Genomic DNA, 27,157 nt, shown 5'->3' on the forward strand with positions numbered 1-27,157 from the left:
TCAGTGATCTTGCAGGTTAGTCTAACTTTCCTATGACTGTTGAATCATCAGGAACTCGCTCAGCTGAAACTTTCCAGCAGAGATTTTGTAACAGAAATAAGCCCAAATTATTGATGTACACCCATGAACGCTCGCAACATTTTCAGTGAGAGGCCAAACATAGAGTAACGAGTACAGTTCGGTATATTTATATCCAAGTTTTCGTTTTGCATCAATGTCTGCTGTTTCCTGCATTTCTCTCAAATGGAAGTTACTTCCATAGACATTTTTACATGATATTTTTATTGATTCTTTTACCACCTTAATCAACTCATAAATAACTCTTTATCTCCCTCTTGGAATGTTACCATCAGCAGGAGTGAAGTGGCGGAGGCACTCTGACCCACTCCATCATATTCCTACCCTCATTGCTACCATGCAGGCAATACACTTATATTGTTCCTTAACATTCAAGACGGCTTCTTCCTCGTGCATTTTCCCTTCAACAGTGAACTTTTCCCGTGTTGCTTTCACTCTTGGATGATATCTACATTGCCACCCACTTCTCTACACGGTAGAACCCAAAATATTAAGATGTAAAACATGGAAGTATTGACAGTCTTCTGGAAGTGACCTGATCCTGCCGCTACATCAGATCACTTTCCTCGTACATGTCGTACTCACACACTGAACCGAGCCTCACGTATATTCCATATTTTCACTCAGTTAATCTAATCACTTGTGGAATTCACTCTTTTGTTGATATTGTCTTTAGGTTGGAGTATTGAAAAAAGAAAAATTAGATATTGACTTTTCCTTGCTGGTGCCGCAAAATTGTAAGGCTAAAATTTATTTCATATGTCTGATCTTCAGTAATCATATGTAAAACCTGCTTCTGTACAGTACTTAACATGGAAATATTTGGAAGACGTGGGATGGAGAGACGACAGAGTGCCAGTTGGCTCATCTGCATAATCTGTTTCGGACTTGAGTCTAATTCTGTCTGTTCCTATAATAATTGGATGGTTTCAGAATTAAATCTAAATTATCTGTTCCAATACTAAGTAGACGGAATAAGTACAGAAGAGTCAGAAGACTTTCTTTTTACCCTCTGGTAATAGCTACCTGGGGGATGAAAAGAGGAAAAAATAGAGGAAGGTCCATGCATTGGTGAAATAAGCCTCATGGAATTTGACAGGATAGAATGAATGGGAATGAATTGTGAAATCTTACTTTAAATGCTCACTGTGTTCGATCCACTTAGTAGGTACCAGACCTGATGAAGAATTTGTTTATCCAGATTTTTTTCAAGTCTCTGTTGTCTTGGTATTTACAACGCTTGACGGCAACTTATTCCAGTGTTCAACGCATCTCTGTGCAAAGAAACTTTTTCCGAGTCAGTATTACATCCTGTAGCTTTAACATTTATTCCATTTGTTCTGTTAACTGTGTTTTCTTGCATTTCAAGCAGATTTTTGTGATTTGGTTGTCAGAACTATAGGAAACGTTTTTTGAAAACTTTCAATAGGTCTACATTAAGTCTACGATATTTCTTTTAGAGAGAAAAAGAATAGAGATGTAATCTTTCTTCGCCAGTTTTTGATAGATGGAATCGGTTTTGTTAGCCGTCCTTGTACATGATCACGTTTGTACTCATCTTTTTTGTACTTTAGGGACTAGGATTGGACTGCATATTCAGGGAGTGGTCTTACATGAGCGTGAGAAATGGTCAAAGTTGCTTCTGGTGTTTTGATCTTCCTTGATACAAAATCTTTTTTACTTGCACACTGTTTAGTATACTTCAGATTGTCATTAACCATAACTCCAATATCCTTCTCTCATTTACTTTTAGTTGGCGGGTGTCCACATATACGATAGTTATATTGCGTTATATTATCTCAATGAGTTTATCTTTACATTAGTCTGCACTGAACATCATTTGCCACTTGTCAGACCATTCTGCTAGTCTCTTAAGATTTTCTTTCGCATTGTTACAGTCCTGACCATTTACGACTCCATCTCTTAAATCTGCATGAGCCGCGAACTGTAAGATCTTACATGAGGCCACCACCTCATCTGGAATGTCGCTTTCGTTCACCCGTTTGTTTAGTGTGGTGGAAGAGCCTCAGACAACTTAATGCTCGAGGTGACTGTCAACTTGCTCTCTCTATCTTTCCAAATGTGTCACAGTTTTCTTGTCGTAAAAAAGATCTTTTTTCTTCCGTTATTCATCCAGGATAGTGAGTTACATGTGTGTGTGTGTGTGTGTGTGTGTGTGTGTGTGTGTGTGTGTGTGTGTGTGTGTTTACTTTTTATATCATGGGGGAGTTCTACACTTGTGAGGCCTCATATCTTGAACATTTGCTGCCATCGCACAACTTGTGAAACTTCAGTATACTGACTACATTCACCGTCTAGTATCTCACTTTATCCCATTCCTCCACCACTCTTGCATTATGAAAGTTTTCATTTACTTTTTCCAGGCAAAGAGGCCTGGAAGGCTTCTTTGTATTGATTGTGCTGTGTTTATTTGAGCATCTGGATCCTAATAAAAAAAAAGATAATTTCAAAATTGTTCTCACTTTTAGAATCTTTGTTGCTCTATTATGTTTGAGAGAGCTGAAATGGATGGACTAAAATGGCTAGGACATATATTGATGATGAGTGAGGAGAGGCTGACTATGAGGGTATATGTATCAAAGGTTGAGGCAATGAGGTTAAGACGTACACCCAGGATGAGATGGACGTTGGAGTGGAAGACTGTTTCAGTGACCGAGGCCTGAACATACAAGGGTGTGAGGCGCGCATGAAACAGAAGAGATCGGAGCAGTACAGTATACAGGGAGCAACAATTCTGTCAGCGGGCTGAACCAAGGCATATAAAGTGGTCGGGCAACACCACGGAAAGGTCTGTGAGGCTTGGCAATGGACAGGGAACTCTGGTTTCGAGGTATATTTATATATGATTTATTCTCCGTCGCACAGAACACAGCAGCAACACTATGTTGACTCAGTAACATCTTCCGAAATAGAGTTTTTCTTGTCTCTCATTGTTGTGTGGTAATTTCTACAAAAGAAAAAGAATCTCCATTTTCCAATGTGTTTCCCTACGGCCTTGCTCGTCTTTATGGATTTACTCGGATGAGGACTCGGAATTTTGTTTCGTTGCAGGAGACTTTCTATTATTTAAGTTGGAGACGTTCTTGAAATGTTTCTCCCACAGACTTCTTGATGTTCCCCTGTCAGGAGCCTGGCCCATTGTCCGGGTCGGTAACGAGGTCCTGCGGGAGGTAACTTGGAGGGACAGCCGGACTGTCGACCAGAGGAGAGGCTGCTGTCGACGCTGCCTCGACGTGGCTTACAGTTTTTTTTTTTTTTTCACCCATGTCATTAGGCAAAGCAGACGGGTCAATAATGCCTGGTGCCTAACGGACCAACATAAGTCTTTGGGGCGTTGCCGAAAATTCATATGGGTGTGATGTCAGTAATGGATACTAATAGCAGCAAAGTTGAAGAAGAGAGAGAGAATAATCTGATAATCTGGAGGATGTATGTTGATAGTAATCGCATGTCACGCTGGCTTGTTTTTTTTTTTCCTGGTTCCATAACTTGGATGACCTCCACAAGGTTTAATATACAAAGACCCTAACCAAGATTGAGGTGTCATATTGATTGCCTCTATAAGAATGATTCAGTGAAAAGTGAACGAGAAATTTGAACACCAGTGATCATCATGATGTTGTCCTTGTCATAAACAACAATACTCTTACGTTCAGCAGCTGGGGATTTAGTTGACCAGATTTTCAAAACGTGGAACAGTTTATGTCAAGAGCACTAAAGTCTGCCAGATGGTCCACTGACCTGTAGTTGAGGCTAAAGGTTAACCACAACGTCACGATCGTCCACTTGTTCCTCATCGAGTGTTTTTTTTCTTGTCTCATATTACTGTCCATATTGCCCAGGCATCTGTAGTTATCCTTCCCTGAGCAGGAGGGGATGATTAACGTCAGTAATATTCTCACACGTGAGCTGTTCACACGTCCTGCTTCCAAATTTTGCAGAGGTTGTCCCATCCGCCGTCTTCATTTGTATTCACATCTCCTCTGGTCCTGTCGCCATTTTACGACGTCTGTTCGGGTCAGCCTGCGTTCTGCTGCCTCCTTGATAGGAATGTGGATGACGTTTTTACTGCAAGTGATGATTCATATTTTTACTAATCTGACGCCTTGATTCACAGCTACATCTTCCTACAGATTACACATTGTAGAGAGCGACCCATCGTTGGTGCGAGAGTGAGAGGGTAATAATCAATGATAATAATCAAAACCTTTACTCGTCCTTTTCTCTTGGTTACGGACCAAGTTTGATCGTCGTTCTTGTTGTGTGAGTGGCACCTTCTACTAGATTTACCACTTGAAGATGGTCGGGAACTAAGCGAGTTCCTTCAACCCCATATTGTCTCAAGAGCCCTGAAACCTGAAAACCATCACTTTCCTACAATTTTCTGCATTCAAGAAGTCAATCAAAGGATCCATAACGGTAATACGAGATCGTAGGACATCAGATTCTGACACAGGAGTAGATAAAAAGATTCGCTTCCTCCTGTACAGCATCATAAATCTTCCAGTACTACATATGGTCTTCCAGGAAAAACACCTCGATATTTTGTTGCAACTAAATGTCTTCACCTCATAAAACACACAAAATATTACTAGACAGCATTATTACTAAGTGCACTGTACAACCAGTCGACCAGCTCAGATTTGTAATGAGCTACAAGATCATGAATTTCCTCATTGCCATTAACCTCAGCTGCAACCAGAATCACCTTTGGAGCACCTTTGTAATATATAACATCACATATCATCATGAAGGATACTTCAATATTCCTGATGATATATAGGAACTGCATGTACGTTGTACACAGAATACTACCATTGGACCAGTTTAGGACGACAACACCTGGCAATTTCACCGAAAATGCTCGAGCATTTTTGCGACACAGCGAGGCTTCGGATCATTGAAGCTCTTCATATTCAGGACAGACAACCGACAATTAACCTGCAAATCATTGAAGAGTGGATTTGCAGAACCAAAAATGGCAAACCATATATATATATATATATATATATATATATATATATATATATATATCATACATGTATATATTTTTTTTTTCTTTTTTTGTCGCTGTCTCCCGCGTTTGCGAGGTAGCGCAAGGAAACAGACGAAAGAAATGGCCCAACCCATCCCCATACACATGTATATACATACGTCCACACACGCAAATATACATACCTACACAGCTTTCCATGGTTTACCCCAGACGCTTCACATGCCCTGATTCAATCCACTGACAGCACGTCAACCCTGGTATACCACATCGATCCAATTCACTCTATTCCTTGCCCTCCTTTCACCCTCCTGCATGTTCAGGCCCCGATCACACAAAATCTTTTTCACTCCATCTTTCCACCTCCAATTTGGTCTCCCACTTCTTCTCGTTCCCTCCACCTCCGACACATATATCCTCTTGGTCAATCTTTCCTCACTCATTCTCTCCATGTGCCCAAACCATTTCAAAACACCCTCTTCTGCTCTCTCAACCACGCTCTTTTTATTTCCACACATCTCTCTTACCCTTACGTTACTTACTCGATCAAACCACCTCACACCACACATTGTCCTCAAACATCTCATTTCCAGCACATCCATCCTCCTGCGTACAACTCTATCCATAGCCCACGCCTCGCAACCATACAACATTGTTGGAACCACTATTCCTTCAAACATACCCATTTTTGCTTTCCGAGATAATGTTCTCGACTTCCACACATTCTTCAAGGCTTCCAGAATTTTCGCCCCCTCCCCCACCCTATGATCCACTTCCGCTTCCATGGTTCCATCCGCTGCCAGATCCAATCCCAGATATCTAAAACACTTTACTTCCTCCAGTTTTTCTCCATTCAAACTTACCTCCCAATTGACTTGACCCTCAACCCTACTGTACCTAATAACCTTGCTCTTATTCACATTTACTCTTAACTTTCTTCTTTCACACACTTTACCCAATTCAGTCACCAGCTTCTGCAGTTTCTCACATGAATCAGCCACCAGCGCTGTATCATCAGCGAACAACAACTGACTCACTTCCCAAGCTCTCTCATCCCCAACAGACTTCATCCTTGCCCCTCTTTCCAAAACTCTTGCATTCACCTCCCTAACAACCCCATCCATAAACAAATTAAACAACCATGGAGACATCACACACCCCTGCCGCAAACCTACATTCACTGAGAACCAATCACTTTTCTCTCTTCCTACACGTACACATGAATTACATCCTCGATAAAAACTTTTCACTGCTTCTAACAACTTGCCTCCCACACCATATATTCTTAATACCTTCCACAGAGCATCTCTATCAACTCTATCATATGCCTTCTCCAGATCCATAAATGCTACATACAAATCCATCTGCTTTTCTAAGTATTTCTCACATACATTCTTCAAAGCAAACACCTGATCCACACATCCTCTACCACTTCTGAAACCACACTGCTTTTCCCCAATCTGATGCTCTGTACATGCCTTCACCCTCTCAATCAATACCCTCTCATATAATTTACCAGGAATACTCAACAAACTTTTACCTCTGTAATTTAAGCACTCACTCTTATCCCCTTTGCCTTTGTACAATGGCACTATGCACGCATTCCGCCAATCCTCAGGCACCTCACCATGAGTCATACATACATTAAATAACCTTACCAACCAGTCAATAATACAGTCACCCCCTTTTTCTATAAATTCCACTGCAATACCATCCAAACCTGCTGCCTTGCCGGCTTTCATCTTCCGCAAAGCTTTTACTACCTCTTCTCTGTTTACCAAATCATTTTCCCTAACCCTCTCACTTTGCACACCACTTCGACCAAAACACCCTATATCTGCCACTCTATCATCAAACACATTCAACAAACCTTCAAAATACTCACTCCATCTCCTTCTCACATCACCACTACTTGTTATCACCTCCCCATTTGCGCCCTTCACTGAAGTTCCCATTTGCTCCCTTGTCTTACGCACTTTATTTACCTCCTTCCTTAACATCTTTTTATTCTCCTAAAATTTAATGATACTCTCTCACCCCAACTCTCATTTGCCCTCTTTTTCACTTCTTGCACCTTTCTCTTGACCTCCTGTCTCTTTCTTTTATACATCTCCCACTGAATTGCATTTTTCCCCTGCAAAAATCGTCCAAATGCCTCTCTCTTCTCTTTCACTAATAATCTTACTTCTTCATCCCACCACTCACTACCCTTTCTAATCAACCTACCTCCCACTCTTCTCATGCCACAAGCATCTTTTGCGCAATCCATCACTGATTCCCTAAATACATCCCATTCCTCCCCCACTCCCCTTACTTCAATTGTTCTCACCTTTTTCCATTCTGTACTCAGTCTCTCCTGATACTTTCTCACACAAGTCTCCTTCCCAAGCTCACTTACTCTCACCACCCTCTTCACCCCAACATATATATATATATATATATATATATATATATATATATATATATATATATATATATATATGTCATGCAAACCTCCAACAGCCATGATCGAACCCGGGACCCCTGTCGAACAGGCGGGAATGCTACCGCTAGGGTGTGGGCCCATAGCCTAGCGGTAGCATTCCTGCCTGTTCGACAGGGGTCTCGGGTTCGATCCTGGCTGTTGGAGGTTTGTATGTTCTATGAAGGTGCACGTTCCTATTCACTTTGTTCGTAAATATATATATATATATATATATATATATATATATATATATATATATATATATATATATACGAACAAAGGCAAGTTGTTAGAAGCAGTGAAAAGTTTTTATCGAGGATGTAAGGCATGTGTACGTGTAGGAAGAGAGAAAAGTGATTGGTTCTCAGTGAATGTAGGTTTGCGACAGGGGTGTGTGATGTCTCCATGGTTGTTTAATTTGTTTATGGATGGGGTTGTTAGGGAGGTGAATGCAAGAGTTTTGGAAAGAGGGGCAAGTATGCAGTCTGTTGTGGATGAGAGAGCTTGGGAAGTGAGTCAGTTGTTGTTCGTTGATGATACAGCGCTGGTGGCTGATTCATGTGAGAAACTGCAGAAGCTAGTGACTGAGTTGGGTAAAGTGTGTGAAAGAAGAAAGTTAAGAGCAAATGTGAATAAGAGCAAGGTTATTAGGTACAGTAGGGTTGAGGGTCAAGTCAATTGGGAGGTTTGAATGGAGAGAAACTGGAGGAAGTAAAGTGTTTTAGATATGTGGGAGTGGATCTGGCAGCGGATGGAACCATGGAAGCGGAAGTGAATCATAGTGTGGGGAAGGGGGCGAAAATTTTGGGAGCCTTGAAGAATGTTTGGAAGTCGAGAACATTATCTCGGAAAGCAAAAATGGGTATGTTTGAAGGAATAGTGGTTCCAACAGTGTTGTATGGTTGCGAGGCGTGGGCTATGGATAGAGTTGTGCGCAGGAGGGTGGATGTGCTGGAAATGAGATGTTTGAGGACAATATGTGGTGTGAGGTGGTTTGATCGAGTAAATAATGTAAGGGTAAGAGAGATGTGTGGAAATAAAAAGAGCGTGGTTGAGAGAGCAGAAGAGGGTGTTTTGAAATGGTTTGGGCACATGGAGAGAATGAGTGAGGAAAGATTGACCAAGAGGATATATGTGTCAAAGGTGGAGGGAATGAGGAGAAGTGGGAGACCAAATTGGAGGTGGAAAGATGGAGTGAAAAAGATTTTGAGTGATCGGGGCCTGAACATGCAGGAGGGTGAAAGGCGTGCAAGGAATAGAGTGAAATGGATCGATGTGGTATACCGGGGTCGACGTGCTGTCAGTGGATTGAACCAGGGCATGTGAAGCGTCTGGGGTAAACCATGGAAAGTACTGTGGGGCCTGGATGTGGAAAGGGAGCTGTGGTTTCGGGCATTATTACATGACAGCTAGTGACTGAGTGTGAACGAATGGGGCCTTTGTTGTCTTTTCCTAGCGCTACCTCGCACACATGAGGGGGGAGGGGGATGTTATTCCATGTGTGGCGAGGTGGCGATGGGAATAAATAAAGGCAGACAGTATGAATTATGTACATGTGTATATAGGTATAAGTCTGTGTGTGTATATATATGTGTACATTGAGATGTATAGGTATGTATATTTGCGTGTGTGGACGTGTATGTATAGGTATGTATATTTGCGTGTGTGGACGTGTATGTATATACATGTGTATGGGGGTGGGTTGGGCCATTTCTTTCGTGTGTTTCCTTGCGCTACCTTGCAAACGCGGGAGACAGCGACAAAGCAAAATAAATAAATAAAATATAATATATATATATATATATATATATATATATATATATATATATATATATATATATATATATATATATATATATATATATATTTTTTTTTTCATACTATTCGCCATTTCCCGCGATAGCGAGGTAGCGTTAAGAACAGAGGACTGGGCCTTTGAGGGAATATTCTCACGTGGCCCCCTTCTCTATTCCTTCTTTTGGAAAATTAAAAAAAAAAAAGAAAGAGAGGGGAGGATTTCCAGCCCTCCGCTCCCATATATATATATATATATATATATATATATATATACATATATATATATATATATATATATATATATATATATATATGTATATATATATATATATATATATATATATATATATATATATATATGTATATATATATATATATATATATATGTCTTTGTGTATGTGTGTGTGTATGTGTGTGTTCTTTCTCGCGTTAGCGAGGTAACGCCAGGAAAAGACAAGAACAAGGCTGCATTTGCTTACATCCGAGATCACAGGCCACTATCCACAACTTGGCCTCACAGATCTTTCCATGATTTCCTTCATTCACTTTACATACATTGGCTCAGTCCATTGACAACTCGTTGACCACACACACACCGATAGTTATAGCAGATGATTTCATCAGGTTGTGTACGTATACATGATAAATCTATAGAAAAAACAATCGCGACAGCTTTGAATATGCCATTATTTGAAAACATTCCACTTCCAGGATGGTCCTGTCTGACTCAACGTGGCTTCATTCCACCATCCAATCATGGTGTGGTAGAAAGGACAAATAAGAATCATTTACTCTCGTTAGAGTTCGATTGTTTACGTTATTCATGGTATAGTCTGTGTTGTCATTCATGCTAGTGTTGTTGTGGTTGTAGTCTTGGTTATAAATTTGCTGATTCCGTAGTCGACTTTATGTGCTATCACTATCCATAGTTATCTTTTATATCTAGTTACTGCTTTTTCTTTCTCTTCATCCTCTTTCTCTTCTTCCCCATTCTTTGTCTTATTTTTCGTCACCCTTTATATGATTGTATTCAGTGAACAAGATCTCCAGAGTTTCACATCATTCATTACTCACTACAATTGTTTGATATCTTGATCTATTGAACTCATGAACTACTGATAGTCGGGAGAACTCAGATGAAAGCCTTTGTTTACGGCAGCATTTCTTGACAATAAGCTAAACAAACACTAAATGTCATGAAAAACAGTGATAGTCAGAGATACATAGAGTAACACAGATACACAGACCACACACATCCTAAGGTCCAAGCGACGTGGCCTGATTTTAACATACTGAAAGTTGAACACAGATTCGCTACTGTTAAGAAATCAACAGAAAAATAGGACAGCAAAGAAGATGTTTCCTTCATCCGGCAACAAGAAGTACTGTAAACAGAAAAAATACATTATAAAGTTGATATGTAAGAAGAAAATTCTTAAAGAAGTCAGAAATGAGTGAATATGAATACGTCCTGCATCACCGGACATGCATCAATTCGTGTTTTTTTTTTAATATAAAGGTAATAATGAAGATAAACTTTGATCTCCAGCCTCACAACTCACATCTGTGTTGTTCTTGATGTGGAAGGATTATACAGTGATGCCTCCTTGTTGCCTTAAAACAGACTATACAGATGAATCAGTGTTGATACGTTACTGCAGCATGGCCAAGGTGAGATCAGTGACTGAGAAAGTATCATGATACACCACAACGTTATAATGATTAGTGAAAATATAGACTCAATACTGGAGGGACAAGTCATACTCAAGCCTAATTTTGAACATACTGTGCGGGTCAGAAGAGCATGTTCTGGAAGCATATCATATGCGTCGATAATGTTATTCAAAGTATTATTTACTTATAAGTTTTCTATATCGACTTTGTTGAACGCTTTAGCTATATGATACTTCTATAAACTTTCCTCGAAACCGCCTCTTGCTTGGAGAGAATAAATTTCAATTTCTTATGTTATTCTCATATGGACTGTTACGTGAGGAAGTAATCAATTTAGTTTTTCTTCGCCGCACTCTTCCTGTTCTAAGAATATCCTTGATTAGGTGGGGCCGAGAACAGAGCTGCATATTCGAGGTGGATCCAACTAGACTTAAATTGTATGGCAATACTACAGCCTTCCTCTTGTATGTAGAATTTTTGTTAATAAGCTCTATCATCCTATATGGTTTCTTGGCTGCTTCATTACAATGCTGCCGGGAGAATTTAAAGTTGTTGGAGATAAGTACTGGATAGCAGTCATACTTAGTAAGATAAAGGCAGGAAGGTTGGGAATGCAGATGCAGCATCAGCAGGAAAAGCAATAGCTAACTTTAAATGCATAAAACCAACGTTGGTTGTAAAAGAAACAGACGAACATGAATAATTCAGCTCTTGCCGGCTTGTATTTTTATGAGACAATAAAAAGTGGTCATGCAAGTTCTCCCGGAGCCAAGGAACTCCTTAACTTTCCTCAGGTGCATATGAAGTCCTCTTAACTTTCGTCAAGTGCATATGAAGTCCCTCTATAGCTTACAGGAGAGATGCAATACGTTACAAAAATTCTTTCCCCTTGCGCTAGGTGTCAGTTTGACTGATCAGTCGTATGTAAAAGGCGCATATGTAGAAATTTGTAATCTTAAGATTTGTACTGCTTTGTGTTGGATACGAATTGTGATTATACACTAATACATGATAATGAAATTGTATAAAGTTTTTGATAACAGTGACAAAAGATAACACCTTAAGAAGCACAGACGAGTACACATCAGAACACATCGGCAGCAGTCGTTGTGTATACGAATGCTATTTCCTACGATATCATCGTCAGACATTATCACGAAAAAGGTTTTAGTTCATCTGCTAGACTCCCTTTTTTTTTTTACTCTAACATGTTATTAACAGACATAGGGAACGCAAAATCAATTTGTTCACCGTATTCTATCGCAACTTCACCACCATCTTTCATCGTCCACGATCCCTGCGTGTCCTGAATCTTGTCTGTTTTCCAACGTAAAATCCTGAGTGAGGAACCTCATCATGAAAGTTGTTAACACCAGACATTAGGAATCCAACTGTTACTTGATATGTGAAGATGATGGAACTGATTCATCCTCATTAGAATAAGGTCACCAGAAGCCATTCTCCCAAGTATGGAAGGGTAACACCTCGATGACATCTGATGTGAATATCGTAGGAATGTCTGTCAACAGATGGCCACGATGTGGATCATTTACTTGTCCCTAATAACTGTTACCACTGTGACAAGTTACTACATCCCTTCTCAAGTGGGCTGCCGATTTTGTCAGTTGATATAAGGTATGGAAAATGATGTGTGTTATCGGTAAGAGCCAGGCCACGCCCAGTGCACGTCATACCCAGAGAATAGTGGAGGTAGCTCCTTGTGGTCGGTCCTGGTCATGTTCACCTGAGGCAACGTTAGTCATTCAAGGGTCAGCACAGGTCACCTGGTCACTTACACGGGTCATACTAGTTTATAGGATATTTGACGTGTCACTTAATCAGTCCAAGATGCATCTTGCACGATCATCCCGACTTCCTATTGGTTGACCTTACTGGTCATCGTAGGTCGTTCCCTCGAGTTATCTCTGTCGGCCAGTAAATAACTAGTCAGGTTAGTACATCTCCACAGGTCACTTCAAGTAACTCCCATATGTCATTCGTGGTCAACCCCCCCACACACACACACACACACACACACAAAGAAAAAAAAATGCTCATGTCATAATTCAGACCGGATCACCCTCCACTGCTGGGTCATTCTCAGAGCATTCATGAAGGTCAACCCGGGTCACCCAGACCTCCTCACGTGTCACGTTGCTACAGTCTTCATCATACACTGGTCATCCATACAGCAGCAGCACACTTCATTCCGGTAAGGCCCTCCAGACGTTGTATTATGACGACGCTTGGGACAGCTTACGGCAGAAGTGATCGTAGCTCATGTTTACGTTCAGTACAGCTGAAACCAGCAGTCAATACAGCTTCTGTAGCTCGTGCTGGTCGTTGTGATGGATAATGCGAGTTATTCGAGCAGTCAGAATATGTAGAACCAACGCCATTAACCCGTCACGACATTTTACATAATCCTCTAACATCCAGAAAGCGTTAACAATGTTTCTTTCATCCGTGCGTTTCCCATGAGTCTGCCTGCAGCGTGTGGTTGACGGTATGACTGACAGGCTTGGTAAACGTGTTAACACGAGGCATCCTACTACATCTACGGAGGCGTAAACTGCCATGTCATCAACTCTACTGGAAACGCCCGTCACTCTCTCTCTCTCTCTCTCTCTCTCTCTCTCTCTCTCTCTCTCTCTCTCTCTCTCTCTCTCTCTCTCTCTCTCTCTCTCTCTCTCTCCCCACCTTTACGTTACCTGAGTTTGTGAGCACACAGTGATGATTGCATGGACTCACAAAGAGGCCTGGATAATCCAAAGTTCGTCTGCTGCATTTTTTTTAATAGCTTGGTTTGAGGAGAAGAAAAAAAGAGGTAGAACATACGGGAGGAAGGGCTGAAGTGTATACAGGTGTATGGCGTAAAGTTTCATGATGCATGTTGGTGATTTTCTGGAAGCGTGTTTTTGTTTCCTTATCTACGCACCCGCGGCTGACCTGAGTGGAGGTCTGTGTGTATTCATGTTGTGTCGTTTGAGTTTTTAAAAGGCGGTTCACTAAGCCGGATGTTGTTCATCGTGTTCGTCGGTGCATGACTGCAGCCTCCCTGAGCGCTGTGAAGCGTCGAGGGAACCAAGGATGTTCCATGTGTGTATTATCCTCGAGGTGTTGGATTTGTTTGTAGCTTGTATCATCGTTATTTTCAAGTCTCTACCGCATCACTTGGGCAACTTTTCTTAGGTATGAATGGACTGCTTTAAACTTGAGTCGTTTGTGCAGTTCTACGGCGTTTCCAGTGTAGGAGTATTTCTAATTTGTGACGACTTGTAAAGTCTTATTTTGTGTCCTCTGTAACTTCAGCATGCGTGATGTGGAGACGAAGAACGTTGCTAAAGGTGGGTAGGTCAGGACAGGTGTTTATCATGACTGATCAGGTATAATTTCTGGTTCTCTGGTAAGTGCCAGATCTGTGCAGTTTGGTCAGGTCCGCTTTCCATGTGCGGATCTCTTGTTCATAGTATCATCAAATCTCTTGATGCTTTTGTGTGACCCAGAATTCTGCTGGTTCTTCTTTTTAGGGAGGTGAATGCAAGAGTTTTGGAGAGAGGGGCAAGTATGGAGTCTCTTGTGTATGAGAGGGCTTAGGAAGTGAGTCAGTTGTTGTTCGCTATGTCGTTACTGTCTTTGAATATATCAGTGGATTTATTTTATCACCGCTACGGTGAATTTGTCATTTTTCCCAATCCTTTTCGAGTATGTTGAGTCTCGTTGCCTCTGACTGTACTAAACTGGTATGTCCTTCGAGTGAGTTGTTCGAGAGTGCTATATGAGTAGCGTCATCAGAATAGACGTCCATGCTCATGGTACCGGCTGGTGGGAGAATGTCAGCTTGTGTAAGCTGGTGATAGGACGCTGCCCTGGGGGACCCCGCTTAGTAGAGGGAATTTGGGCGACGCTGCAAAGTTGATGATAATTTCTGCTGTGTGTTGGTCTAATAAGGCAGACAACAATCTTTCTGCGATCTCTGGTGTGCCTACCTTTATCAGTTTGTATTTGAGGTCACATCCCCACACTGTGTCAAAGGTTTTCTTTATATTTCTCTTTATATATATCGTACAATTTACTTGTTGTCCTATGGAAATAGCATTTGTTTTTAGGGAGAGGAGGATCATAATCGCAGGTACTTGGTTGATGAATCTTAACCAGAGAAACAGCAGAATGAGAAGGTTGGGACACAAAGAAGACTTCTTTACGAGTTTTGTCCGACAGAAGTACGCTGCGGGATATTGTGTTTGTGAGGACTTAGGAGTCAGTATTATACCCAACCTTTCGCTATAGCCCAACCTTATTGTTGAATAGGTAACTTATGTATTAGTGAACATCTGAATTGGACGTAAGTAGATCTGATTCGTTTATCTTTCTTATCTTCTCTAATTTTGCTTATGTTTCGTGTATTTTCCTCGCATCCTTCAGCTACTTACAGCTCTTCGACTTCTTTCCCTCTTCCTACACAGCACACGGGATATCAATATACACCTCACAGAATGGTTAGGTTCTGTTTGGCTATATCTTGGGGGAGTCGAATCCCTTTCGTTTTCCTTCATCCACGATCTGAAGCAAATCACCAAACATCCAACACGTTCTGAAACCACCACGACCACTTCTACAGCACATCTGACCTCTCTTCTTAATACTGTACGCTCAAACTTTTCTCATTATATTTCTTCCTCCAGAGTATTCCGGTCACAATCGTATCTCTATCACGTTCAGTAAGACCTCACTGTCCCCACTCATTCTTCAGGCACATCATCTCCAGCACTATGGCGGACCTCGGGGGTCATCCTTTCTCAAAATTAAACTAACTTTCCTTGGTACTAACAACGTTGTGCCGACAGCGATGATGTCTTCGGCTGTATTAGTGACCTAGAGTGGAATATCTCGGCTGGAATGGAGTCCAGTGTTCTTTCTTCTGTTGGAACTTTTCCACTCAGTTGTGGTTTGATCGATGTTACTCTGATGCAGGTCACATCGGGAACAGATTGTATCATGTCATTAAAGTCTTGCTCTCTCCTGAATCTTGCTTTGTCTTGCTCTCTCCTGAATCTTACTTTGCCTTCCTCTCTCCTGAATCTTACTTTATCTTCCTCTTTCATGAATCGTACTTTGCCTTCGTTTCTGCCTGCAATCATTGCAGAGCTGTTGTTCCTTCAGAAAAGCACACCACCATAACGAATTTGTGTTGATTTGATTTCCGATGAGTTCAGTTTTTAACAATGTACATCTTTAGTTTAAGATCCTTCCTTTATCTTCACCGACCTGACCAACTTATAGTTAACTTTCATACTGAGAGATCGGGACTTTTCTGTATCTTATTTTCCTTTAACTGTACTTGCGATGTTTTCACATATTATCTGTCCACTTCACTGGATCTATGTCCTCTCCTCTATTCTCCTCACTCGAGCTACTCCTGGTGCTTTCTCTTATACAAGAGGGCAGCACCTTCACGTGCCAAAGGGAGCTTGGCTCTGAGCCAGCTCAGCCCTTTGTTCGCCCACATCTTTTCTACCTTAAGACCGAACTTCACTTCTTGGAAGTATACCTTGATGAGGCCCCTCCTAATAAAGACGACCAATCTAATCCTTCAAATTATCCCTCTCACCTTCTCGGCTTACGTAACGCCAAAGACATTAATGCTTTCCTAACACTCATTTTTCTAAACACGGCTTACGTAACGCCAAAGACATTAATGCTTTCCTAACACTCATTTTTCTAAACACGTAGAATGTCACTACCATCTTTCACAACACCGATACACTACAAGGTCCATTGGTGATCTCTCCTACTTGACTCGCCTCCAAGTTCTCTCTAAGGGACTTTAAATCGTTTCTCGTGGCTCTCGACGTTTTCTGTTTGACAAGGAGCGACAGAAGTTTATACTTTATAACCATCTTTCTTTTGGCTTTTCTTCGTCTCTGTAGAGTGTTACACATCTTATTTTCTAGTCGGTCCATCATGTTAATCGTTGACCGTACGATTTCTCATGCTCACTCTGCCTGTTGTCTTTCTTTCTTCCATAAATGATATATCCTCATTACTTAAACCAAATCATTCTTACACTGATGATTCCACTTGAACTAGCTCTCCGTCCGCTCCTCACTAAGATACTCATTCTTCATCTCTCACTAAATCCGGCCCTGTGCAGCATCTAAACATGGGGAAGCAGTAACCCGGTCAGTATGATAATACTCAAGTGCAGTATCTACCTATATCTCTCATAAAATCTTACATATGTTCAGTTATTCGCTTTCAGAACATTGCAGCTCAATGTTCGCCATTTCCATGTCTTCCACACTGACCTGGATACCCCATATAATGCACTTCACAAAATCGGCTTCCCATAAGCTGAGAATGTTGCAGTGGAGCCTATCACTAATGTCAAAATATTCTTCATGGTGCGGGGTATTGGTCATTCTGTTGCAGCCGAGATAACAAGGTCATTTGTGCACTCCACCTATGGCCATATTAGATTTGTTATATATGTCTGTATATATAAACCATAGGTGTTACCGGGCTCCGCCTGCAAGAGGTTACACCCTGAGTGAAAATTCACTTTAGGTGAGCTGTATCACTGCGTGTACAGTCTCGTTGAAGAACTTCTCATTCCAAAGGAGTCTACTTTTCCATGTTACTGAAAGCAGCGCAGCTTTGGGCTGCAAGAATTTTTGAAAAGAGATCCTTGGTAACACCAGAACTCTTTTATAGAAAACGGTCCTGAGGTTATATTGATAAAGAAATATTAGATGTATACTTTACATATATGCATTTAGAACTAATCCATCAGCATCAGTACACCGTTCCTTTCAGTCTGACATTACCATAACCTAACATTCCTGACCCCTTGCCCCATCCTCTTACCTCATTTGATGTCTTCCTTTTTATCTCCGTAATAGTTTTCTTTTCATCTTTTCTCACTCTCCCCTTGGTCTTCCACGTCTGATGAACATCCTGCTGACGTCCATCGTGTTTTCAGACTGGTTCTCCTGGCTATGTATCTCCCGGCAAGACAGTTCCAAATTGAAAGTGACCATTATTGGTTGCCCCCTTATTCCTTGATTATAACCACCAATTCTTTTTTTATATTATTGTTATACTTTGTCGCTGTCTCCCACGTTAACAGACGAATTGCCCAACCCACCCACATACACATGTATATACATAAACGCCCACACACGCACATATACATGCCTATACATTTTAACGTATACATGCATGTACATACTCAGACATATACATATATATATATGTACATGTTCATATATGATGCCTTCATCCATTCTCGTTGCCACCCCGCCACACATGAAATGGCATCCCCCTCCCCCTGCGCGCGAGCGAGGTAGCGCTAGGCAAAGACAACACAGGCCACACTCGTTCACACTCAGTCTCTAGCTGTCATGTATAATGCATCGAAACCACAGCTCCCTTTCCACATCCAGGCCCTACTAAATTCTCCATAGCTTACCCCAAACACTTCACATGCCCTGCTTCAATCCATTGACAGCACGTCGACCCCAGTATATCACATCGTTCCAATTCACTCTACTTCTTGCACGCCTTTCACCCTCCTGTATGTTCAGGCTCCGATCACTCAAAATCTTTTTCACTCTATCCTTCCACCTCCAATTTGGTGTCCCTCTTCTCGTCTTTCCCTCCACCTCTAACACATATACCCTCTTTGTCAATCTTTCCTCACTCATTCTTTCCATGTCACCAAACCATTTAAATGCACCCTCTTCTGCTCTCTCAACGACACTCTTTTTATTACCACACATCTCTCTTACCCTTTCATTACTTAATCGATCAAACCACCTCACACCACATATTTTCCTCAGACATTTCATTTCCAACACATCCCCCCCTCCTCCGCACAACCCTATCTATACCCCATGCCTCGCAACCATATAACGTTGTTGGAACCACTATTCCTTCAAACATACCCATTTTTGTTCTCCGAGATAACGTTCTCGCCTTCCACACATTCTTCAACACCCCCAAAACCCTCCCCCACCCTGTGACTCACTTCCGCTTTCATCGTTCTATCCGCTGCTAAATCCACTCCCAGATATCTAAAACACTTGACTTCCTCCAGTTTTTCTCTATTCAAACTTACCTCCCAATTAACTTGTCCCTCAATCTTACTGAACCTAATAACTTTGCTCTTTTTCACATTTGCTCTCTGCTTTCTTCTTTCACACACTTTACCAAACTCAGTCACCAACCTCTGCAGTTTCTCACCCGAATCAGCCACCAGCGCTGTATCATCAGCGAACAACAACTGACTCACTTCCCAAGCCTTCTCATCCACAACAGACTGCATACTTGTGTGTATGAATATAAGAGAAATTGCGTCTGGCATCTCTGTAGTCTCCAATAATATCTTAATAGATATATATGCACTCTTTTTCATCTTTTGAAGTGTATGATGATGTTCCAACCCGAAACTAATCAGCGACTTACAACTATCAACTTCTTGCTTTTCCAGTCTTTCTAATCAGCCAGACCAGCTGATCCTTCAACGTTGATTTAACGACCTCCGTCTCTTTGACTCTCTAAAATCCCACTTCGGTCTATTATCTCTGATTCTTTATGCCCTCTATTTTTCTAAACCTATCGTCTACCAGACCATAATATATCTGGATCGTTCAGTCTCTAACAAACATACTATTTTGCCCGCTTCACTCAGTTCACTCAGTACGTCTATTTGAATGTTCCCAGGCTTCTGTTGCACTGCGTCAGTCCTCATACTGTGATTCTGTTGAACAGACCGAGAAATTCCTCTCGGTTCCCCTCCTCGCCCACTGTTCCCACTTTATCAATTGTTTCTGCACTCTAGACTTACTCCTTTTTCGAGCAGTTTCTGGGAAATCTAGGAAAGACCCATTTGACCTATTTCCTTTTCAATTACTTCTTCCCCTTTTCTCTCGTTGCGCATTTTCTGAATTGCTTTAACCGATTACATTTTGCATTCATGTTCTTTAATTACATGTTTTAATATCCTAATTTCCTTTCGCTTTTTCATATCTTTCTCTCTAAGCTGTGATAACTTCTGATCTTGTTTCTTAATAGTTCCCACCAGGTGTGTGTATGTGTGTGTGTGTGTGTGTGTGTGTGTGTGTGTGTGTGCTACTTTTTGTATGTTATAGGGAGAGAATTTTACGCTCTCCCGTTGCTCCGTCTTTTGACCATGTATATATGTACTACGTCTTTACTCCTATGAATGTATGTACACACCCAGTAACACTAACCACTACACCACGGAGCTCCATGTGTGTGTGTGTGTGTGTGTGTGTGTGTGTGATTAACCATTTGTGATTACCGTTTTGTAGTGTACGGAGAGGGAGTTCTGCACCCGCCGACACCCACTCTTGAACTTACTCTGCTGTTACGTAAATATTTACACTTCTGTATGATGTTTACATTTACAGTTTCATCATTCAGTTTATATATTTATTTGTTTATTGAGAATATGATATCTATGTACTGTTCAGCATCTTGTCTATAAAATCTTTTGTATAATTTCATGCTATAACCTCTGCGTCTACTTCACTTGCATATATCATGAAACTAATTACTGTTGACATCATCGGTCTGGTTTGAAAAGTTGAAGACTGTGGTCATGTCTCTCCTTCCTTGTCTGTACCACAGTGGACAGATTTAATGCCTCTCACATTTCCTAATGACTCAAGTCTCTTGATTTTGTTACCATCTTTATTGCCTTCCTCTGGTCTTCATGTAATTGTTCCTTGTGTTACATAAAGTGCGCGACCAAATTTGACGAGCGTAATCTAGTCATAGTGATATGAAAAGCTTATGGAGTTTTTTCTTATTCGTTTACTGTACTTGATTCCTCCCCCAATACTTGGCAGCGGACACCTTGTATCCTTCTGTGTCTCGTAATATGAGAATCTGACGACATGTTTACGACAATGTCTACGCTCATGTGTGTGAGGTAGCGCTAGGAAAAGACAACAAAGGCCCCATTCGTTCACACTCAGTCTCTTGCTGTCATGTAATAATGCACCGAAACCACAGCTCCCTTTCCACATCCAAGCTCCATAGAACTTTCCATGGTCTACCCCAGACGCTTCACATGCCCTGGTTCAATCCATTGACAGCACGTCGACCCCGGTACACCACTTCGTTCCAATTCACTCTATTCCTTGCACGCCTTTCACCCTCCTGCATGTTCAGGCCCCGATCACTCAAAATCTTTTTCACTCCATCTTTCCACCTCCAATTTGGTCTCCCACTTCTCCTCATTCCCTCCACCTCTGATACATATATCCTCTTGGTCAATTTTTCCTCACTTATTCTCTCCATGTGACCAAACCATTTCAAAATACCCTCTTCTGCTCTCTCAACCACACTCTTTTTATTTCCACACATCTCTCTTACCCTTACATTACTTACCCGATCAAACCGCCTCACACCACATATTGTCCTCAAACATCTCATTTCCAGCACATCCACCCTCCTGCGCACAACTCTATCCATAGCCCACGCCTCGCAACCATACAACATTGTTGGAACCACTATTCCTTCAAACATACCCATTTTTGCTTTCCGAGATAATGTTCCTATGGTAAGTACAGGACATATATTGACCATTTCTGGATAAATTGACGAAAGTTACACTTGTAATGACGTCAAGATGGATGACGTCACCATTATTATCGGCGTAGCCTCAAGTGACGTATTATGTCAGAGTGACGTCAGGCCGGTACACTATGTCACTAAGGTCAGCGCGGTCTTGTCTGACCCAAGCTGTCAGGGTCAAGCCCCGTCGCTACACCTGACGTCATCAGTGTCGCCATGACCTTAACTAACATGGGATGACTTAGCATGTCAGGGTCAAACCCTATATGGACACATGACGTCACTAATGTTAGCGTAACGTCATCAGACTGAACGTGTCATGGGTCAAACCCCGCTGGTCCACCTCTTGACACTGAAACTGTCAGCGTGACGTCATACGTCCCAGCATGTTAGGGTCAAGTCCCACTAGACCACTTGATATGATCTCGTCTGAGCTATTATGGCAGCGTCAGACCACGCCAGTACACCTGGCGTCACAAATGTCAGCATGACGTCATCTGTCCCAGTATGTCAAACTCAAGCCTCATTGGCTCAAACCACCAACTTGAGGATGACGTCATCTAAACCTGTGGGTCAGGGTCAACCCCTGCTGGTCCTGAGGTCATCTAACCCCATAGACCAGGGTCAAGCCGTACCGATACTTCTGACATCACCAGCGTCCGTTTTACGTCACCAGTGTCGACATGACGTCATATGACCCAGGGTGTCGAGGTCAAACCCCGCCGGCACACCTGACCTCACCAATATAGATGACTTCTCTCACATTTTGTTGTGACAAAAAAGTCAGTCAAATACTATTACTAGATGTGAACATTTATATATTTATTTCATCGAAACTCATAACAAATTCTCTGATCGCTTAAACAGACAGATTTCCAAGATCAAATTTAGGAGAATATTATCGTCAGAAATATGGCCAAGTTCGGTAGTGAATAGAGAAGATGTTGAGAATACATTGTAGAAATCACAGAATATGTGGTCAGGTTGGAGAGTGTGTAGCGACTGACTGAGGATACATCGCCAGTATCATAAATGATGGCCACATCATTATTACCAAAGCAAGAGCTATTTCCTACAACGTTTCTCTAACATCTTGTACATGTTGTAGTTTAAGAGTGGTTAAGGATATGCTTATGATGGTATTGTACATCTACATGCCTGTGAATACAGGATATTGTATAACTTAAGAAATATGTAATAATTACAGTGATGGATAAACTGAACCGTTGTTTCCTAATGTAATTATTCACTAAGGACACCAGAATGACTTATGAACTCATCTACAGTAAATGAAAAGAAAAATCCAAACTTCTGCTTTACTGAACATTTCACTATAAACAGAGATTAAGAATATAATATGACTCCTTCACACGAATACTAGTAGTGCACTTTTTTATTTATTGTTGTCTAACCATAATCATAAAGTGTGTATACACGACGGTTCCCTGTTTCCACAGAATCAGAGATTTACTTAAATAAGAACTTCATATATCAGAAACACACTAATAATCAAAGGTAATTATACATATTTGTCATATGTAATATGTTATGTTCCTGACACATGGCGTGCAGCAAGCTTGGAAAGACTGTACAATCTCTTGATATTCATGAATCGTGTAACTTTACTTACCATGAAGGATGTCAATTATATTTTCCCTGACATCTGGTCCAACATGTGCAACATAGTCTGCTACATGTGACAGGGAATGGCAGAGGGCTTAGTAAACTTCAACTACAGAAATATAACAGAGAAAATTTCTAACAATACACATTTATCAAAGATTTTTCTAATCTCGGAACAATAGGCAATATATATAACTAAAAATAAGAGAAAATAAGCAATCATACAACAGAATAACAACCTGTTGCTGGATCAGCAGGTAGAAATGTGGCGACCATCTCCGTAATGATCATCCTCGAAATAGCAGCGACACACCACACACGAGGCATTAACCTGAGCCACTGATTTCTCCCTCAGGTATACAGTATGGAATAACCAAGTTCAAACAACTGTCATATGTATGTATATATATATGTATATATATATATATATATATATATATATATATATATATATATATATATATATATATATATATATATTTCTTTCTTTTCTTTCAAACTATTCGCCATTTCCCGCATTAGCGAGGTAGCGTTAAGAACAGAGGACTGGGCCTTGAGGGAATACCCTCACCTGGCCCAATTCTCTGTTCCTTCTTTTGGAAAAAAAAAAAAAAAAAAAAAAAAAAATAACATGTGGGGAGTGATTTCAGCCCCCGATCCTCCCTTTTAGTCGCCTTCTACGACACGCAGGGAATACGTGGGAAGTATTCTTTCTCCCCTATCCCAGGGATATATTATATATTATATATATATATATATATATATATATATATATATAATATATATATATATATATATATATATATATCTTTCTTTTTTCTTTCAAACTATTCGCCATTTCCCGCGTTAGCGAGGTAGCGTTAAGAACAGAGGACTGGGCCTTGAGGGAATACCCTCACCTGGCCAATTCTCTGTTCCTTCTTTTGGAAAATTAAAAAAAAAACGAGAGGGGAGGATTTCCAGCCCCCCGCTCCCCTCCCCTTTTAGTCGCCTTCTACGACGCGCAGGGAATACGTGGGAAGTATTCTTAATCCCCTATCCCCAGGGATATATATATATATATATATATATATATATATATATATATATATATATATATATATATATATATATATATATAACGTTAGGGATGTAGGCTCATATATTCATATATTCCACCCTCCTCAAGTAATTCTGTCATATAACCTCTCCCAGCGTGGCCATATTGACCTTTATCAATTCTAGTGTTTCTTTCATAGTTTATGACCATGACTTATGCAGTATACAGTGCATATATATGAAGAGCAGCAGGTCAAGAGTACGTCCAAATGAAACTTGGAATAAATCATAAAACTCCTTATGTATGTTAACTGGACACGTTGCCTTCAAGTGTAATGAAAAATCAGTCTGGACTCTCATACATGATGTACCGCATCATGGACGGTACACACAGTAGAATATCATAATATACGTTGGTGTACCTTATCATATACGGTACATACAGTGGAGCAACATAATATACATTGACTGTACCGTATCATATACGGTACACACAGTGGAGTATTGTGATATACGTTGATGTACCGTATCATGTACGGTACACACAGTGTATATTTTACAATATACGTTGATGTACCGTATCATATACGGTACACATAGTGGAGTATTGTGATATACAGTGATGTACCGTATCATGTACGGTACACACATTGGAGTATCATGATACACGTTAACGTACCGTATCATATACAACTTGATGTACCGTATCATATACGGTACACAAAGTTGCCAGAAGTGGTCTGAGGACATTGGAATAGCACATTAACAAAGATGTCTTGGTATGTCAGTATCTGAACTTTCCCTAGACCTGTTCATTTCCTGATTCATATTATTACAGTATTCAAATGACTAATTGCTTATGGGGTACGCCCTTTGGAAAATTGATGGCATCTTAGTATCAGTATCTTTTTTGTCTTTTTGCAGACAACCTAACCGTGATATCCACCTGGAGGCATTTTGAGTGACACGCTTAGCACCTGTGATGTCATTATCAAGACTATTGCAGACGACACAGTATTGTCCACGATGGTGGTGGACCCTAGTGTTGAACCACACAACTAAGATGAGACCAGTTAGTGTTTTTTTCGGTGAATTTTAGCGTCACGGAGTCAGACGGGGAGCTGAACTTTTCTTGCTATACCTTCGGTAATCAGGTCCAAGCCTGCCCGTTACACGGTGTCTCACACTCGTCAACGCATTTGTCCTCTGACCCTGGGTGAAGGAAGTCGGCGCGGAGGTCAGTACACTACAGTATATCTTGTGTGATTCGTTGATACGTGATGACAGACTCTAGTGAGAGTGATGTATAAGACATCCTGACACTAATGTGAGTGTTGTGAACTGGAATTTCTGTGAAGTGTAACTGTTGAGTACTTTAGAGTGTTATTTGTGACAGTGTAAACAGAGAGTGAACAGACCATGAAAAAAATCATAGTGTAAGTGTATAAAGAAAACATTAGATACATTGCACGTGATACAAAGACGTAACTTTTGAGAAACATTCATTGAATAATTTCTGTTTGTGGACTCGATTGACTGCTAGAAAATGATGCGTATAATTATGTTTTGGAACTGAACCCTTTGCGGTCCAAGGTTCAAGTGATGTGAACCTTGGAAGCAGCATCTGCCGCAGAACTCCTGCCTACACTCACGTATTTCTCGTCTACCAAACAGTGAGTATTGACTCATGATTTGAAACGGTGGAAACAGTTTGTAAACTGGTGAACAATGTGATGAGATTATGACATAGAGCAGTGATGGTGAATGGTGGAAAACATAGAATATCTGAACACAGAATGACTACTGAGGAGAGTCGTTAAGGTGACGACGGATCATGTGAAAGCCTCGTTACTCACTGATGGTTGTCACAGCCCTTCACCCGCCAGGCGGCCACACGTAAGTAACATGATTATCTAACTATTGTTTGGTTATCATATAAGTTGTAGGTTGTTATATGCTACTTATTGTTTGGTGATCATATCTCAACAGTTACAGGTTGTACCTTGCTTGATTTTTAGCTCTCATATTTCACCAATTACGTATATGTTGCACGGTGTTTGACGATCATGTTTCAACAGTTATTTGTTATATTTACAGTATTTTAGGTCATCATGTTTCGGTAAGTACAGGGTATATGTCCAGTGTGCTTGATGACCATGTTTTGATAATCGTGGTTTATATGTTGCAACCTATTAGGCAATCATGTTTCAACAATTACAGTTTATGAGTTTCGATCTCTAAGGTGATCATGTTTCAACAGTTATTTCTTTAGTGCTTCAATCTGGTAGGTGATCATGCTTCAACATTTACAGAATATACTTTGCAATCTATTTGGTGATCGTTTTTATTATAGGTTTTATATTGTAATATGTTTGACGATCATGTTTCAACAATTATAGTTTATGTGTTGCGATCTTTTTGGAGCTAATGTTTCAACAGTTATAGGTTATATTTTGCAATTTGTTTGGAGATTGTTTCAATAGGTATAGGTAGTATGTTGCCATCTATTTGAAGATTATGTTAAAAAATTTGTAGGTTATGTGTTGTACGCTGTTTGACGATCATGTTTCAGTTATTATGGGTTATCCAATCTGTTTGAGGATTATTCAACAGTTTTGGGTTGTATGTTACAGTCTGTTTGACGATCGAATTATGATTATCATGAGTTGGATATGGCAATCTATTTGGCCATCATGTTTCAACAGTTATAGATTATATGTGATACGTTGTTTCATGACCATGTTTCAGGTGATTATATGTTGTTTATCATCTTCTGGTTCATCTGTGGAACACGTCACTTGTTTTTGACCAGGTCTTCCATCACAAGACCAAGCGGATGTCTTGTCGTTAACTTTCATCTTCCA

At 40.6% G+C, this 27,157-nt stretch overlaps 1 long non-coding RNA gene across 1 annotated transcript in view; it reads left to right on the forward strand.

Moving 5' to 3' along the window:
* LOC139755801 (uncharacterized) overlaps window positions 1–26,185 on the forward strand; it is a 316,241-nt gene extending 290,056 nt beyond the window's left edge. The window contains exon 3 of the long non-coding RNA XR_011714163.1: window positions 25,218–26,185. This is a non-coding gene — a long non-coding RNA (uncharacterized lncRNA). The remainder of the gene's footprint in view (window positions 1–25,217) is intronic.
* Window positions 26,186–27,157: the final 972 nt, after the last annotated feature.

This window comes from Panulirus ornatus, chromosome 20 (genome assembly GCF_036320965.1).
Source record: "Panulirus ornatus isolate Po-2019 chromosome 20, ASM3632096v1, whole genome shotgun sequence".
Taxonomy (NCBI): Eukaryota; Metazoa; Arthropoda; class Malacostraca; order Decapoda; family Palinuridae; genus Panulirus; species Panulirus ornatus.